General features: G+C 36.8%; 1 protein-coding gene across 4 annotated transcripts in view; it reads left to right on the forward strand.

Annotated features, from left to right (window-relative positions):
- Positions 1-17,776, forward strand: part of CTNNA3 (catenin alpha 3) — a 544,925-nt gene that overhangs the window by 325,161 nt on the left and 201,988 nt on the right. The window lies entirely within an intron of this gene.

Consider the following 17,776-nt stretch of genomic DNA (forward strand, 5'->3'; position numbering starts at 1 on the left):
GGAATGATTACAGTCTGGGATTGACACCTTTATAATTTTAACTTTAAGTATAAATTTTTTTGTTAGTTTGTGGTTTTAGAGCCTTTCCTATTTACCTAAGAGCTGGACCCAGAAAATGTGTTTGAACTAATGGGAGCCAAACTCATGGAATTGCTCATCCTTCACAGAAATTAAGTTCTTCAAAGGTAAAATTTATTTCATTTGTGTTTCAATAGCACTCTGGAGACTCCAAGAAATATCCAGGTCCCTAGATTTGGGAAAACAGATGAGACAGATAAACTGTAGAAGGAGGCAGAAAGGGAGAATTAATCTGTCATGTGTATCAGTGATGGAGCCTGGAATAAAACAGAGATAAATGAATTTAGCTAACTCAAAATCAGTCACCATTAAACTCAGTTAAGAACGTTCATGTAAGGGGTTATCTGAATTAACGCCTATTTAGAAAGCCTTTAATTGGTGCAATTTCTATAAAGAAATTAAGGCTTGAGATATATGTAGATATAAAAATTATTTTTCATTTAATGCTAGTACAATTATAATGCCATTTCAACAAACAATATGGAAAAACTTACATACAGATGAAAAGTTTTCAGGGTTAAACATATTAATCAAAATGTTTGCAAAACCCAGCAAAGTAGAAATAATAGTAAGTACTTGGTAATCAAAATGAATCTATATTGACAATAACTTAATAAGCATGCTACAAGAAAATCCTTTCTCTCAAGCAAAAGACAGGGCCACTGGCTCTTGAACTAAAGTTTTCTACATTTGCCTCTTGTGGAAAACAGCTCTGCCAAAAGTAATTTTCAACATGGAATCTGCAACTTAATCATGATAAGTTGCTTTTTGTTTCCTATACAAACAGTAAATATTTCTCTCCAAGTACAATGGGAAAATTCTCACTACTTCAACCTATTTTATTGACATATATATAAAAGATGATAGCTCTTATTTGCCACTTTGTCTGATTTTTGTATGTAATTTGCTACATCTGTTTGTGTCAAATTTTAAATATACTGACCCAGAAAATTGGGTTCTGACAGCAAGTCACCATAGCTCTGAAAGATGCAGGCAAAAAAACCCTAAAACAAAATCGTCTCACTCCTGTGCTTTCCTGAGTCTAGTTACAACAACCAACCTTCGAGCAGCCTGTGACAGCTATTATTTTAACCTCTGAACATCCAGTATATAAGGACTAAATTCCTTCACATTTCTTTTACTCAGAGCTAAGGCTCATGGGAAGAAAACTATTTGAATTCTGAAAACTGACAAAACCCCCTAGATTTGCCATCCAAAGTAACATACGCATAGTTTCCTGGCAGATAGCAACTTAATCTTAAATGGAATTTAACAGTCCATTAACGTTTTGCTTTACGTATTAAAGTACTGCATATACAAAGTACTGTCAACTGGAAGATTTTGATTTCTTTCTACCACTGTCAAAGAGAATAGGGAATTGAGTATTCTCAGCACTGGACCCATTTCTATGGGTTTTCATCACAGACTGGTGAACACTAAATACAAATAACATTTTAATGCTCCATTACTAGTTCTTTAGTATTGATTTTACTGAGCTATTGAAAAACAAAACTACTTCTGTCAGTGGCAAAACTCCATAACAACTGCATGTGTAGAGGTCAAACTGACAGATTACTGGAACATCTTTATTAACTTTCAGGATATCAGAAGAGAGCAGAATCTTTTAGCATTCTTCTTAGGAGCATAATCAGAAGACAAGAAACATGAATCCGTAGAAGTTTTTAGTTTCAAACAGTTCAATGCTAAGGAATTTCGTCCCCAGATATAAGACCTGAGTCTAGGGTTTATAATTTTTTTGCTGGCATTTTTGTTGTTACTATTCTTCTTTAACCCATAATACACTTTCAGTGATATCATCATATAATTACATCTGTGTCAAAATAACAGCTAAGCTGAAGAGCATGTCATCATCTCTATTTTTGCGTAACAGTTTATCTTCTATTAGTCATCGTACATGAACACTCACAGCAGCTGTCACTACAATGCAGGATGTTGTTGTACAATGTGACCTGTGGACACAGAATTTAAGTGTAGTTTTCTGCTTGAAAGAGCATATATCTAAGTATTAAACATGAAGCAGTTAGCATCTAGAGGTACGCATGCAGAATATTGGTCAGCATTTTGGGAATAAAATGTACCTGTCGGCAGACTAGGAGGACATCTTTTGTAAATAAGATGAGCACTTTTAAACACGATCAGTATTTATGAATGGGGAGTGCATTTTCATTACTTTACTATACTAATTTCTAGAATCAGTCTATCCTTGATAAATTATCCCTTCTCTCTTATCATATACATTTTTTTAACTCTTATTTTGCTTAACACAATGCTTTGTTTTTGAGAGGAAAACCGCCTTCAGTTTGCTAATTTCTATGCACCCTCAGTTTGTGTGATTCAGAATTCCCATTCAGCACTCCCCTGTTTTTGTCTAACTTATTCACTTTCAAGAGAGACCAGTGTGCAGCCTGCCTGTTCAGGCAAGGTTTAATTAATGGCACATCCATGAGATCTGGGCAGTGGAGGTTCCTTTCTTGTAGGTTCTTCATTGCTGCAGTTCAGTTAAATCTAAAGATCTTAGTGGGATCCATTTTAGCAATTCAACTGCTGACTTTGCTAATTTTAGTAAATCTGTGATTAGATAGGTCTGTAGCAAGCAATAGCAATCCAACTACAAAACCAAAAGCACACTCCCTCATTTTACTTACAGATAATTTTTTTCTACATTTTAAAAATTAAACTTTTAATGTCTGAAACACAAATTTAATGTCAGTAAGCCTAAGAGTTAGGTCTAAACCCTTGCTTTCCCATTTCAACTAGAATTCATTTTTGTGCTGAAGGCTCCGAGAGTCCTTCAGCAAACTGACCTGCTTGTCAAGATGATGTCACAGCTGTCAATAAACAGTATAGACAGCCTTACTGGCTACAGCCTACAAACCCTCTGTTGTCAGGGGTTGCTCTGTTTGGTTGTTGCAGATAGCACACAAAAGGGAAGCCTAAAGATGGTAATGGCATTTGTGGGGGGTGTGTGGAATTATTTCTAAAATGAAAGACAGCACAGGAACAACGCACAAATGCTTTAAATTGAAAAAAGCTTTAAATTCTAATAGAAGAAGCCTGGAAAGAGTAATTTAGAGGTGGCAGACAGATGGAAGGAGGCCTTTAAAGGTAACTTGTTCTTGATGTATTGGAGCTGGTAGACGAATGCTTAATGGAGGGCTAATGTGGTCAAAATAGTGAGTTAAGAAAATTAATTCAAAAAATTAGCTTAAAGTCAAGCATGTACTTCTAAGTGTGTAAACTTTAAGACATTGAATCTTGCTATTTTGGGCCTCACAGAGTTCCAGCATCTTGCAGCAAGTCTTGAATTCATAATGTGAGAATTTCTGCACCTTTATGTAATTAATCAAATAAGGCCCAACTTTCCTATTACTGATTGAACTTCAGGTGATAAATGGTGACATTTTCATTAATCCTCTTAATCACAGCCTTTATTGCATAAGTGTGAAGCAAGGGAACAAAAGATAAACAACCCAAAGATTTATCAGACTTTCTATGTCTGAGGGGCGTATTTCAACAGCTAGAAATGTCAGCCACCTAGTACAGTGAGGCACGGTGTACTAAAAGTTATGTGAGTTCCAAAAGAGAAATTGTCTTGGTTCAACATGGACTCCTCATCATAATACACCCGGTTAACATTTTTGCTCATAGTGTAGACAGCTGACACAAGTGCAGTGGCAGTGACGTTTTTCTTGTATTACTGCAGAAACCAGATTTAGAAGTTCCTCAGAATATTATAATTTGTGATAATTGTGATTCCATCTTACGTTCCCAACAGTGTCATAGTTTTAAAGTACTGATCTGTAATGAGTCAGTCCACTATAACAGAATAATTCTGAAGGTTATAAAAAAGGCATGTCTTCAAAATATTAACATCAGTTTACTAAAGCTTGTGCTTCTTAGTATCTCAAATATGTCTGTGAATGTGTGTACTTGTTAGGGTTTGTTGGTTTGTTGTTGTTTTTTTCTTTGGAACGTGGATGCTATGATATCTGGTGAAGAGGAGGTTTATTCCTGTCAGTGGAGGTGCTGAATATTCTTTGTTCTATGTGACCCTCTATGCAAACTGCCAGAGGCTGTTACCCTTCTGTCAAATGATCTGGCTCCGTTGGGTCAAATTGGCCAATGGGATCTCCAAGTTCTTGAGTTCAGAGAAACGTATCTATATGTACGGCATGGGTGTATATATATGCATGTATGCATACAGAACAGGTTTGCATTAATTTCACCTCTTTTGGTAACCAGATTTCTAGCCTAAAACATGAGGGTTTATTGCAAGTTGTTATTCCACAGGCTAAGAGAACTCAAGGGGCATATGGATGACAGGAAGGTGATTAGAGACAGCAAGCATGGCTTCACAAAGGGCAAATCATGCCTGACTAATCTGGTGGCCTTCTACGGTGGACTGACTGTATTGGTGAATAAGGGAAGAGCAGCAGATGTTGTCTGTTCTGGCTTCTATAAGGCCTTTGACATGGTCACATTTAACATTCTTGTTGCTAAATTGGAGAAATAAGAGTTTGATGAATGGACTGTTTGATGGATAAGGAATTGGCTGGATGGCTGCATCCAAAGAATTAGAGTCAATGGCTTAATGTCCAAATGGAGATCAGTAACAAGTGGTGACCTTCAGGGGTCTGTACTGGGACCGGTACTGTTCAATATCTTTATTAATGACATTGACAGTGGGATTGCATGCACCCTTGGCAAGTCTGTGGATGACACCAAGCTGGTTGATATGCTTTAGGGAGGGGATGCCATCCAGAGGGACCTGGAGAGATGGGCCTGTGCAAACCTCATGGATTTCAACAAGGCCAAGTGCAAGGTCCTGAACATGGGTCGGGGCAATCCCAAGCACAAATCCAGGCTGGGCAAGGAGTGGATTGAGAGCAGCCCTGCGGAGGAGGACTTGGGGGTAGTAGTGGATGGAAAACTGACTGTGAGCCAGCAATGTGCGCTCGCAGCCCAGAAAGCCAACTGTATCCTGGGCTGCATCAAGCAAAGTGTGGCCAGCAGGGTGAGGGAGGGGATTCTCCCCCTCTACTCTGCTTTCATGAAACCCCCCTCCTGCAGTGCTGTGTCCAGCTCTGGGACCCCCAAAACAAGACAGACATGGACTTGTTGGAGTGGGTCCAGAGGAGGGCCACAAAAATGATCAAAGGGATGGAGCACCTCTCTATTATGACAACAGGGTGAGAAAGTTGGAGTTATTTAGCCTGGAGAAGAGAGTTGGGCTTGTTTAGACTGGAGACCTTATTGCAGCCTTTTGGTACTTAAAAGGGGCTTATAAAAAAGATGGAGATCAATTTTTTAATTGTTTGGTTGTTTTTTTTTTTTTTTTACTAGGGCCTGTAGTGATAGGACAAGGGGTAACAGTTTTAAACTGAAAGAGGGTAGGTTTAGATTAGATATGAGGAAGAAATTCTTTCCTGTGAGGGTGGTGAGGCACTGGCACAGGTTTCCCAGAGCAGCTGTGGCTGCCCCCTCCCTGGCAGTGTTCAAGGCCAGGTTGGACGGGGCTTTGAGCAACCTGGGCTAGTGGAAGGTGCCCCTGCCCATGGCAGGGGGGTTAGAACTAGATCATCCCTTCCAACCCAAAGCATTCTATGATTTTAAGAGTATTTTCTAGAGGATCGGGCAACATGTTTGTTTGCTCAATTTAATCACTTCTCTAGGAATCTTTCTGGGTATTTTACCACTGCCAAATGGCTTTTGAACAAGTATTTTTTTCCCCCACTGCCAGGGTGATGCTTTTTACAAGACTGTACCTAATAATGTGAATTCTTGAATACATTGAAGTAACTGAGAAATGTTCTTGTTCTAAAATGTAGTTTGTGCACAATACTTAGAGAAGCTAGGTAATATCTTGTATTTGAGGCAATAAAAAGTAGGACAAATCCTTTCAAAATACAGACTTAACAGCATAAATAAAATTAAAAGAACTGTCCTTTTAGAATAAAAGGCAATCACATCATCAGGAAAACATACTGTGGGAAGTCATGGACTAGAATTTCTGATCGCAAGGAAGGGAAATGATCTTTGCTTAACGGGGAAATTGGGTAGTATTGTTTTTGACAGCTTGGCTGAGTCAAAAGGCACATACTGTTCGGTATTTCCCTTTGGTGTAATTAATCCTCTGCAGAAGCTCTTTAAAAGAAACTGAAAAACAAACTCAAGCAATATGCAATAATGTCAACATAGCTACTTCCAAGGAGACCACATTGCTCACATCTTAACATCATCATATTAAATTGTTTTTTAATACCTGTTAGCCTAGTATTCCAAATACTAGGTTCATGACAAATTTCTAAAACTTTCTTCTTCTAAAAAACCCAGTCTGGTCTTTCTAGACACAGGGAACCTCCTTGCTAGACTCAGTAGGACAGAATTAAAGTATCTAGGCTTGTTTTCTCGTAATGACTGTCAGTCACTATCAGCTCCCTTACACAACCAGTCCAGTAAAGGGACAGACAGACAGACGTAGCCATATCCCATGTACTTTTGTGATGGGAATTTCAGATCACTATTCTGAGTGTTAGCTTAACTAACATGTACACTGTCAGCCCTTTAATTACAAATAATTTATAGATTATAATTCTAGACTTCCTTGCACAGAGATTTGTTTCCTTTGAAACATAGTAGCAACCCCCACATCTCTTACTTTGTTGTTGGACAGATGTCTACTGTGTGTTAGGATTGCTTCTTATCTGTGCATCGCTTTACAGTGATTAACAGTGAATTAATTTGCCCTTTTTCAAGGCCAGTGTACTGTAAACAAGATAGAGTTTCCCCAGGAGTTTTGTCAGCGAATTTAGTAGGATCACAATCCCACACATTGAATTCTATCCACATGCTTAAGGGTGAGACCATGTGATGCCTCAGACTGCATTGCAATCTGCAGTTTGGAAATCTGGATGATTTTATGTTTAAGTTTTGGTTGCAAAGCTTATAAACAGTTTTAAATGTTTTCCTTTGTGATCAATTTTACCTTTCCTAGACCAGAGATTACATTGCAAAAATGAGTCAAGAATTTCTTATAAAATGTTTTATGAACCTTTAAACTCAATTAATGTGAAATAAAGACTTCTACTGACACAGAAACATTTTATGCTAGTGCAACATTTACTCCATATCAATTACAGTAGCTAGGAGACTATCTTCAACTCCACTGCAGCTGGAATGTGCTGTCCGCAGATGGCTTTCACAATAGCTGCAGATAGGCAGCTTATGGCGCCATTCACAAAAAGGAGAAGAAAAACTAATAAACCTGAGAAAAATTACTGAGATATTAATTTAAGGGATAAAGGAAGGGTAAAAAGGAACGAGAGGATTAATTATATTTTTATGAGATATTTGAAATGTAGCCTATAGTGAATGTATAAGAATATATTGTAATGCAGTAACGGCATAATGTAATGTGTAAGAATATACTATGTGCCTGTGACACAGATTACATTTTTACCACTGGAGCAGTATAACATTTATTTTGCCTTACAGACAATTTACCTAGTATACATACATGTATGTACTTCATTAAGAGTGAATAATGGATTACCTTATAGCCACTGCAAATAGTTGGCTTGAGCATTTCAGAAAAAGCTTCCTAAGCATGTTTACAGCCTTCAATTTCAATTTAAAGTTTTGATTCACTTCAATATGTAAAGTGTAAACCCCAAAATTTTTTCTGAAAATAAAGTTGTTTTTTTTCTATATGCAAATGTGCTGTGAAGGTTGCATATCATTTGCACTGAATTGGTGCTGTCCTGTCCCAAATGTTGGAGCGAGACAATTGGGTTGGAGAAAGATTCCAAGAATACTGAAAGAGAGACTTAACTCATGACAAGTTTGAAATGGGACTTTTTCAGTATTTGAAAAGAATTCTTTAAGTGCATCTGATATGTTTATTTGTGTGAGGTAGGAGGAGCTGGTGGTTGTGCATCACATAAGGTGCCTTAGGCCCTGATCCGCTTTTTTCAGTAAATTTCATCTTAAATTGGGAGATGGACCTCGTACTTGCTTTGGGAAGGCTGTCAAAGAGCTAGAATTCAGATGTTGCCACAAGCTGAATCTTGAAAAGTTGGATGCCTAAAGTTTCAGGTTAATCCTTCCTGTCACGCACTATGAAAAGATATGCAGCTTTATACTATTTCCCATTTTTGTTATATATGCATTCTATGTTTTAATTTGGATTTTCAGTATAGTACTAACCAGTTTGTGCCATTAATAAGAGAGCAAATACTGCATTCATTGATCCTGTGTTCTCCCAGTTTACTAACCATGTATGCTGGTATATATGGTTGAATGATTTTGTGCCTTTATTTTGCAGTACTGATTTGGTTCAATTAAATATCTAGGGAGAAAAACAGTGTGTTTCTGGAAAGTCAGTGACACCTTTTGATGCAAATCTTAACCAAAGTCAGTGATAGTATTTGGGATTTTTCACAAGGAAAGTGAAATTAGAATCTATGCATTGGTATGTTTTAGTACCCCTTTGGTAATTGCTGGTATCATTGAACTTCTGTTAGTAGTTTGCAGGGAAATACAAAGTTGCTGCACGGATTTCAGAGTTAAGGATCTAAGGTGGTCTTTTTGCTCTTAGCCCTGTGAACAAAAGGGCAACCCATCAGCATGAAATTTTGTTTGTTGTCTCAAAAAGAGATTACTTTTTTTAAGAGAAATTGGACATGCTGAAGTCTGTAGTAACTTTTAGAGGAGAAAGTTTCATTGGTTTTGAATTTGTCACATGCAATTTGTAACACAATACTGTGTCCTGCAGAAAATAAAGTAGGTACTATTAATGGTGGATGTGTTAAAATTAATATCAAAGTTTGTATGGCTGATGTAAGCTACATTTTTTCTAGTAATATGGTAAATTTAATTTGTATTATTGAGTGAGTATATGCTTGTATCTCCCTGTGTTGTTTCCTTTCAACTATGGAGAAGAAAGTGTTTTTTTGTTGCCAACGTGTCATTTACGTGCATTAATGTAATGTGCGTTAACATTCTGCTTGTCAAACTTCATTCAGCTGTAGCTAACCCTCAATGTGTTATTGTTGACTCTCCTATTATTCTCATCCTAGATTTGATTGTAAGTGCTCAAGCACCACACACATCTATAGTTCTGTACCAGTAGTTAATGATAGTTGGGAATGAACTGGAATATAGATTAACTTAGCTTCTTAGTGCAAAAAATACATATTCCAAAAACCTGTACTGCAATGTACTTTCTATATTGCCAAAGCAGGTAGTCAATATTAATGTTAGATGTAAAATGAATCACCATACTTTCTGTGGAGGCAAAAGTTCTGTGAAGGACTGATCCCGAGACGGATTAAATTCTGAAGGTATGTTTTTTCACACAGGGCTTTCATTTTCTTTCTTATTTATGGATTTTTTGGTGGGTTCCCCCCTGCCCCTCCCTGATTATGCATGATTTTTTTGGAAGTATTTGTGATACAGTATTTATTACATTTCTGAGTGGCTGTTCTTTGTAACCTTCCAGAGGTGAATTCTGTTTTTCATGTATTGTCAAATTATTTAATTTATGCTTAGTATTATTTTTAAAAACGTAGATCTGTAGCATGTATAATCAATACAGGTGTTACATCAGAACAATATGCTTAAAACGTAACTGTTGTTGTGAAAGCACAATTGTCTAATTTTTTGTAGAATACTGCTTCTATTTTGAACTCCTTTAAGAACTGTTATATGAACTGTGTTTTTGTTTCTCATTCAAAAACAATCATTTAATGTTTTATTTGTCAGGTGTCCTTCAAGGAATTGAAAACATTTACACTGGTATTGTAACTAAGTGATTATACTGCTGGAAAGAAGTCTGTTTCCTCTCCTGCTCCACTAATATTTATTAAGTGCTAAGTGAGATCTGTGTGGTTTCATTTTGTTAGCACACATTTTCTTATCTCACACTGATTTAAATAATAGAGGGTTTATGCGTCTTAAGAGGAAATGTGCTGCATCTCCTGGGATCGATTTTGATCTCAGTTAACCAGTCAGAGGCAAAAAGGTGAAGATTTTGATTTTGACAATAGGAAGAATGTAAGATTTTGTTGCCGGGGGAAACAAAGGTCACCTGAGTACACTCGGGTATTTGTATGATAAAACTATATGTTATTTAGTCTAACAGAAAAATCCTTAAAACAAGGGTAATGGATACTGTTTCATAGACTTTTTGAATAATGAGTAATAAGAAAATAAATGAGGGTGTGTTCATGCATATGTTTGAATCTTACCTTTCTTTTATAGAGGAAAAGGGCCTGAAATGTGAGTATTCTAATGACAGTTTGTGTATTGTATTTGCCTCTTTATTATTTAGGTGCAGGAGATAGAGGGTTTCATGCAGGGAAGAAGGGGAAAAAAGAAGTGTTCATGCAGAAGGAAAGAGATATTTGGAAATTCTGAAACACTGAAACACCTAAGAACATAGAAGAAGATTAGTTCATGGGGGCAGACCAGGCAAAATATTGCCTCATAAGATGGTATTTTATTTAAAAACTGGAAAATATATGGGATATTTAGATTTGAGATGTTGTATTTGTTTTGAGAACTGGTTAACCCACCCTGATCTTTACTGGCTTTCGCTGGTGATAGTGTCAGTCAGGTCAATGTCAGACAGTCGAGCCCAGCTCAATAATCTCTTCAGAAGCACTTCTGTGTGTGTGGTGCCCAGTTCCCTCAAGGAATATTCTGGCAGTGAGTTTTGATCACTCCTCCTCTTAGATATTTTAAGGAATTGATTAATTCTGTGCATGACTGATGGCCTCTTGCTCCATGGTTAACTGCTATCTTATTTGCAATATTTGTGGTCAGGCTGGGATAAAGAAAATCAGAAGGTTGGTTATTGGTTACATGGTTATAGAACTGGATAGTCACTTTTATCATTTTGAAATACATGCTTTTTTCTGGTTTAATATAACATACAACACCTCTGTCTACTGCTAAAATAAATTTTTGCCTTTATACTGACTTTTTTTTCTGTCTGCATGAAGGAAGAAGTAGGGACAAGGCAGTAAAATGGTTGGTCTTTTAGGTCTTTGCTTGTCCTGTTCTTTTCAGGTAGTTTTCTTTATATTTCTGTGCTCATGTGGTACTGCTGGAAAGCCCTCTGTTGCTAACATTTCAGCAAATGGTGCTAAGGGAGAGGTTTCATAAGTAGTTTACATTTAGATCTTTCACCTGCTGTTACGTTTGGGCCCATGGAAGGACCTTCCTTCAGATATCAAAGGCCACTTTGTGGTTATTCCAGTAGATTAAGTCTGGTGCTGGTGGAGACGGTACATTTTTTGAGAAACTGTCAGTGAGACTCAGGTCATGACTGTAGACAGTTTCTATTTAGTGGACTCTTCAGCTAACTTGGGTTGCCAGAGCCCAAATGTAATCCAAATACAGTATCTTTTCTTTGATTGTAACCAGGGCTCTGCACACTGACGTCTAGAGAGAGAATCCTTAACTTAGTTCTTCAACTGTCTTTACTGTGACCCAAAGCAGTGAGAGAAAGCTTAATGGGGCTCTGCATCAAGCCTGACACCTTTATTGAAAAGGAAATTATTTCTGAAATGTTACTGTGCAGAATTATCCCTTACACATGTACAATCTTTGCCTCAGAGTATTGTGTTTGTTTAATTTATTTTCCATTTTTATTTTGGTTGAGGCCCAGTTTATCAAAACAGTCTCCTAAATGAGCTTGTATGAGATGAGACTTGTCTGAGCACATGGAACTTGAAATAAACCAGTTACAGTGGGTTGTTCTAGATTTATGTTGGTTTTAAAAAAAAAGGAACACTCTAATCCATTGGTATTCAAATACCCTTTATTAATTAATTATGAAAATAGAATCTTTAGCATGCTTGACAAATAACATTACAGGAAACATTTAAAGTTACATAATACTCTGAGGAGTGTCTTCATGTTAACAAGTAAGTTGGTTACAGTTGAACAGGGGCAGTGATAAGCCTCCGGTATACAAGGTAGAGCTAATTTTATCAAATCAGTAGTGATTATGGCATTAATGGAGTACTGTGTAATTCAGTTCTGCAGAAAATGGAAGCGATAGAGACATGCAACATTAAAAGAAGTGCAAAAGGAGCCAAAAGATCCGTGAAGAAGCTTAAGATATGTAGTGCCCCACAGTAGTTAAATTAGCAGATTCAAGAATCTTTCTGGAAGTGTGGAAGGTGAAAAGCTAAAAGAGACAGGGAAAGCAATGTAATATATGTTAAATGTATTTTTTGTATAGTTTCTAGCTTTATTCTCACAAAAGTAAAAACTAATAAAAATTAAAGTAACAGTGTAACTTTTGACCTGAAGTATCCTAAAGCATTTTATAAACAATGAAAGCATAACAGATAAACTCTTGCAGTAGCTTATAAATAGTATTAATATTTGAGTTGATCTGGAAAGAAATTAAGTTTTACAGTAGAAAATGGGTTGGAAAACAAGCAACACTGTGATATTACTTTATTGCCCACTGGAGGTAAGTTTTCAGTCCACAGGAATACATTTTTTTTACTCTAAACAAATATTCTAGTCTATGTAAGTTTTATTAAGCTCATAAAAATGCACATAGTAATCATAAATGCATATAAAAATGCAGCAACGACTGGAAGACATACATAGATCAATGTAGCCTTTTCCTTAAAAAAGTATAGAGTCATTATTTATTGCTGACCTTCCTAGCTTTTCCATGGCATTTTTTTGTATGAACAGTCATTTTTCTCAAAAGACTTTTTAAGGCTTCATGAATAAAACTAGTGGTAGAAGCTAAGAACACCTAATAAACTTACAAAAGATAGTTCAGTATACCAAAAAATTAGAAGCAAAGAATATGTAAGTACCTTTTTTCATTTATAGTTGGAGGAGAGTAGACTAACAGTTAAATTCAATTTATGTGGAGTATCTAATTTATATTAAAAGCCACGTTGACTGCTGTAATGCTGAGATTCAAATGTTATTCGCCAGTTCAGTATTCAGTTGCTCTCCTACAAATGAAATATCTTCTGAACTGTGATTACTCATGATTAATTTGTACCTCAGTGGATTGCTTTATTGTATTTGTGTCTGTTTGTGGTGTTGCTTCCCATTCCCCTTCCTGTTTACACACACACACCCCGCACCCACTCCCCCCAATTATTTTGTTTCTATTTGGTGCCCATCTATTTGGCTTCGTTACAAAGATAAAGCTTAGCTGATCAGAAGGTCTTTCAGGCTTTGCCTTTTGTGAAATTTTCAGCAAAACTTGGTTTATGCCTTTTAGGCCTTTTTAACCCCCTACATCATGTCAGTGACTTGGTAAATTCATATATGAATTAAAGTGATAGTGTATCTGGTTAGTGTTCTCAAGAGGTATGTATAAGAAATACTTGTACTTGGTTTTGAGGAACACCAATATGTTTTTGTTCTGATCTTTATTACATGCATTTTAAGGCAAAAGAAAAGACTGGCAAAATGACAGGATCATTATTTTAAACTTTTTAGTAAATACTGTATTTGAAATCTTATGACACACAAGTTAAATTTTCTTGAAATTTGAAACATGTCAGATTTTATTTTGGACATACCATTGTTTTTCCTTGGTTTTGCTTAAGAATATATTCCAAACACTTAAATATCAGCAGAACATTTGTCGTCGAAGGCTATATGTGCTCCCAGCATGGTCTTAAGAATTTCTGTAGGGTTATTGGTGGGAGGGATTAGGTTGCCAGAAAGTTCTTCACACTATGCTAGAAAACTGCATACAACAGACTTTGGGCTTACCCTGCAGGGTGGTGAAGGACCTTGTTAACTTTAGGGTAGGCAGAGCTGTGGAATATCTTTCCTCAGTGAAAAGGATTTCTTGACAGGAAGTATTTACTATGAAGAATAGGAAGTCTTCACCAAGAAGAGGAAATGCAAGTTCTCTTGGAATAGTACAAGGTGAACTAATATGCTTTTTCACATGGTAAAAAAAAAAAAAAAAAAAAAAGGAAAAAAACAGTTGAAAAATTTCTGATGGCTTTTTTTTTTTTTTTTAAGTTCTGTTGGAGCTGATTTCAATCAAACCAGTCTCCAAGAAAACTTTGTCTTTGTCCTGACAAACTTTGCTCTTCAGAAAGACAGTGATTTTCTGAGAGGAATCATTGGCTCTTCATTTTGCAATTTTATTTGTTTTTGAAGTTGTGGTGTACTTGGGCTTGAAGTCCCTTTAAGGGAAGCTACTGACTCTCTTAGAGAATACAAAAGAGATGTGATGTATTTGTGTAGCTTATATTGCTTAGGGGAGAGACTGTAGCGTAATAAAGGAGTTCTGCTGTTTGAGAAACCTTCCAAGATGTGCATGATACTTTCAGGAAAGTAAGGTGATAGGTCTTCTCTGAGCTAGTGCTTGATTTTCTTACGAATTAAAAGCATTTAGTATTGATGAAACAGCTTGTCATCCTTAGTAGCAACAATAGAGCTTTGAAAGAGACTTCAGGTTCTCAGATGCCCTGCCCTATGCTTGGAAAAATTACACACCCACCCACCCTTTGACACTTTCCATTTGATTTATTTGGATTATTGTGTTTTGAATTTGTTTTAAGGAGCTCTCTTCAGGAGCTGGTGAGAAAAATACTAACAGTGAGTGTACTGATGGCTGAGACCATGTTAATGACTTATTGGAATCTGGATTGTCTTTTGGGTGAAACAGTTGTTAGTCTAATCACCTGCTGGGACTGACAGAGAACCCTTTTACTTATATATAAACTACATGTAGAAAAGTGGTGCCACTTTGTTGTGGTTTAATCCCAGCCAGCAACTAAGTACCACGCAGATGCTCACTTACTCTTCCCCGCCCAGTGGGATGGTGAGGAGAATCAGTATAAAAGAGTAAAGCTTGTGGGTTGAGGTAAGGACAGCTTTATAATGGAAATAAAATATAATAACAATAATAATAATTGTAATGAAAGGGGATGTAGCAAAAAGAGAGAGAAATAAAACTGAAGGGGGAAAAAAACCCCAAGTGATGCACAATGCAATTGCTCACCACTCCCTGACTGATACCCAGACAGTCCCCAGGCAGCAATCTGCCCCTCCTGGCCAGCTCCTCCCAGTTTATATACTGAGCATGACATCTTATGGTATGGCATATCCCTTTGGCTAGTTGGGGTCGGCTGTCCTGGCCGTGCTCCCTCCCAGCTTCTTGTGCACCTCCTTGCTGGCAGAGCATGGAAAACTGAAAAATCCTTAACGTAGGATACGCGCTGCTTAGCAACAACTAAAACATCGGTGTCTTATCAACATTATTCTCACACTAAATCCAAACCACAGCACTGTACCAGCTACTACAAAGAAAATTAACTCTATCCCAGCCGAAACCAGAACACGTTTAAATGCCAAGAGAAGAAAATTCTACCCATTTCCTAATGGAAACAAAAGATTTGCTAATGTCAATCAAAATGAAAGGCAGAGGACTAAATGCACTGTTGGTGTAGCTCTGTAGTATGAATTCCAAATACCCAACAGAAATGTAACACCGTAAATGTATTTATTCTAAAGTAGCCAAATACTGCTTTCTTTAATTTTATTGTTTTTTAAAAGATGTCTAATGTAAATAATACAGACTTCTGTCTGGCATTAGGTGGTTTAACATAAATTCCTAATGCTTATATCCTTACTTTGCTGCTTGTGCTTTGAGACTCCTATTATGAATTCAGCCATTACCAAGGAATGCTTAGAGCTGAAGAATCAGGGGGGGAAGTTAAGATCAGAAGTAGTTTTTTGTCAATGTATGTAAAAAACCCCCATGGCTGTTGACTTCAAATAAAAGAGAATACTGTGGATTAAGAGATCCTTCCCAACCTGAGCATGTTTTGTCAGAGAAGAGCCACGCTTTTTCACCCTTCTAATCTTCAACATGATCTAGTAACATATACATAATTTGTCCCCAGATGCTTATCTGCTGCATAGACCCATTGGCACAAATCTGTTTAGAGTTCATTCTCATCTTCTGAGCAGGAGGTTGAACTACATGACCTCTGGAAACCTTCCAATCTAAATTATTATTCTGTAATTTTATGACACAATTTATATCAAGGACTGGATTTGTACCAAGATGTTTCAGCTGGTGCAACTGGGAAACAGGATAAAAAATTGTTTTAGGCTGTCTCTGTATCTGCCTTGCACATCAAGACAGGGACAAAATATTTATTGCTTACAGCAGAGAACTCGATCTTAAAACTGTTTTTACTGATAAAGAGGAGCTACTTACTGCACATTTTTGCAGTGGATCCCAAGAAATTAAAAGTAAAGTTTTTCTGGGAACTGTGAAATGGAATTAGAAAACCTGAGGAACCTTATGGCAAAGAGAAGAAGCTGCTGAGAGAGTATTTCATCCTTGCAGAATGGCTTATATTATATATTTATTTTTTTTTAACGATTGAAATGTTACTGTTTTAGGCATTGAGGAACTCTTTAAGAAACAGGTCAATAATATTTGCACTGAGCCTCGTAGAGTGCTGCTGTTTATATATGGTGGTATATTAATGCAGTGTGAAAGAATGCAGTGTTACATTTGGGATATACAAGCAGCTCAGTGACTGCTGCAAAGAAAATATTCAAACCAATGTGAATAGTTGTTGTAACCAATATTGAAAACCCTGACCTTCAATCCAAAGAAAATAACTGATTTTTTTTTTTGAGGGGAGGGAATCACGTCTTTCAGAGCTGTATTTAGATGATACCCAAACATCTGTAGGTAACTTACAGCTGAAGAGTCAGGAGGGGAAGCGTAGGATCAAAAACAATTTTTCTCAAATATTATGTTAAAAAGACCTGTGGCAGTTTACTTCAAATAAAAGAGAATACAGCTTGAGTGCGTCTATGAAAATTGGATTTCTTTGGTCTTAACCTTTATTTTTTATGTGGACAAGATAACACATCACACAGGTGGGGAACCAGTGAGTTGTATTGGAATACCAGGGATAGGCTCATAAACTATTTCTGTTTAGGTACGGGTGTACATGAAAGGCCATGCATTCTAGCCTTCATCCTCTTTAGAAAGTGTCTGTCTTAGTCTCTTCTGAATTTTGGGTAGGAAAAGTAATTGATTTGTCTATGAACGAACTAATTTCTTGTAACTATTTATATCAATTAAGTAAGAATAATAAAAGCCTTTGGTAATAGATCATCACTGAATTATTGTTCTTTCTTAGAAATAGTGTCTAAAACATTGATAAATGAAGATTTGTGGTTATTTTGCAGCAGCTTGACTGTAGAACTCGTTGCATGAGTTTTGAATAATCACAAATTTGTACATCTATGTTTCTATCTGTGTTGGTATTTGCAGCACTACGGAGGTCTATTTCTCAGACAGGTCTTGATCTACATTAACACTGGAGTGACATATATGTATTACAGCTACTTCAGCGAAGGCTATGAAGTCTAAGAAGTGTGTAGTAGTTTATGTAAGGACATCATATGACTTCATGAGGATGAAAAGATCTACTGGATCCCAGTATCCCAACCCCTCTTTTGACTCTGTCAAGCCTGTCTGTTGCAACCTGTTGAGTTGCAGTGAGCTGAAGCAAGTGCTCTTTTTCCTTCATCTCTTCAAACTTGTAGAACTGTGGAGCATTGTGGAAGAGCTTTTTTCCTTTCAAGGAAGCTCTATCTCCATGGTGTATAATAAAATAAAACAGAAGATAGACTG

This window comes from Strix uralensis, chromosome 7, assembly GCF_047716275.1.
Source record: "Strix uralensis isolate ZFMK-TIS-50842 chromosome 7, bStrUra1, whole genome shotgun sequence".
NCBI lineage: Eukaryota > Metazoa > Chordata > Aves > Strigiformes > Strigidae > Strix > Strix uralensis.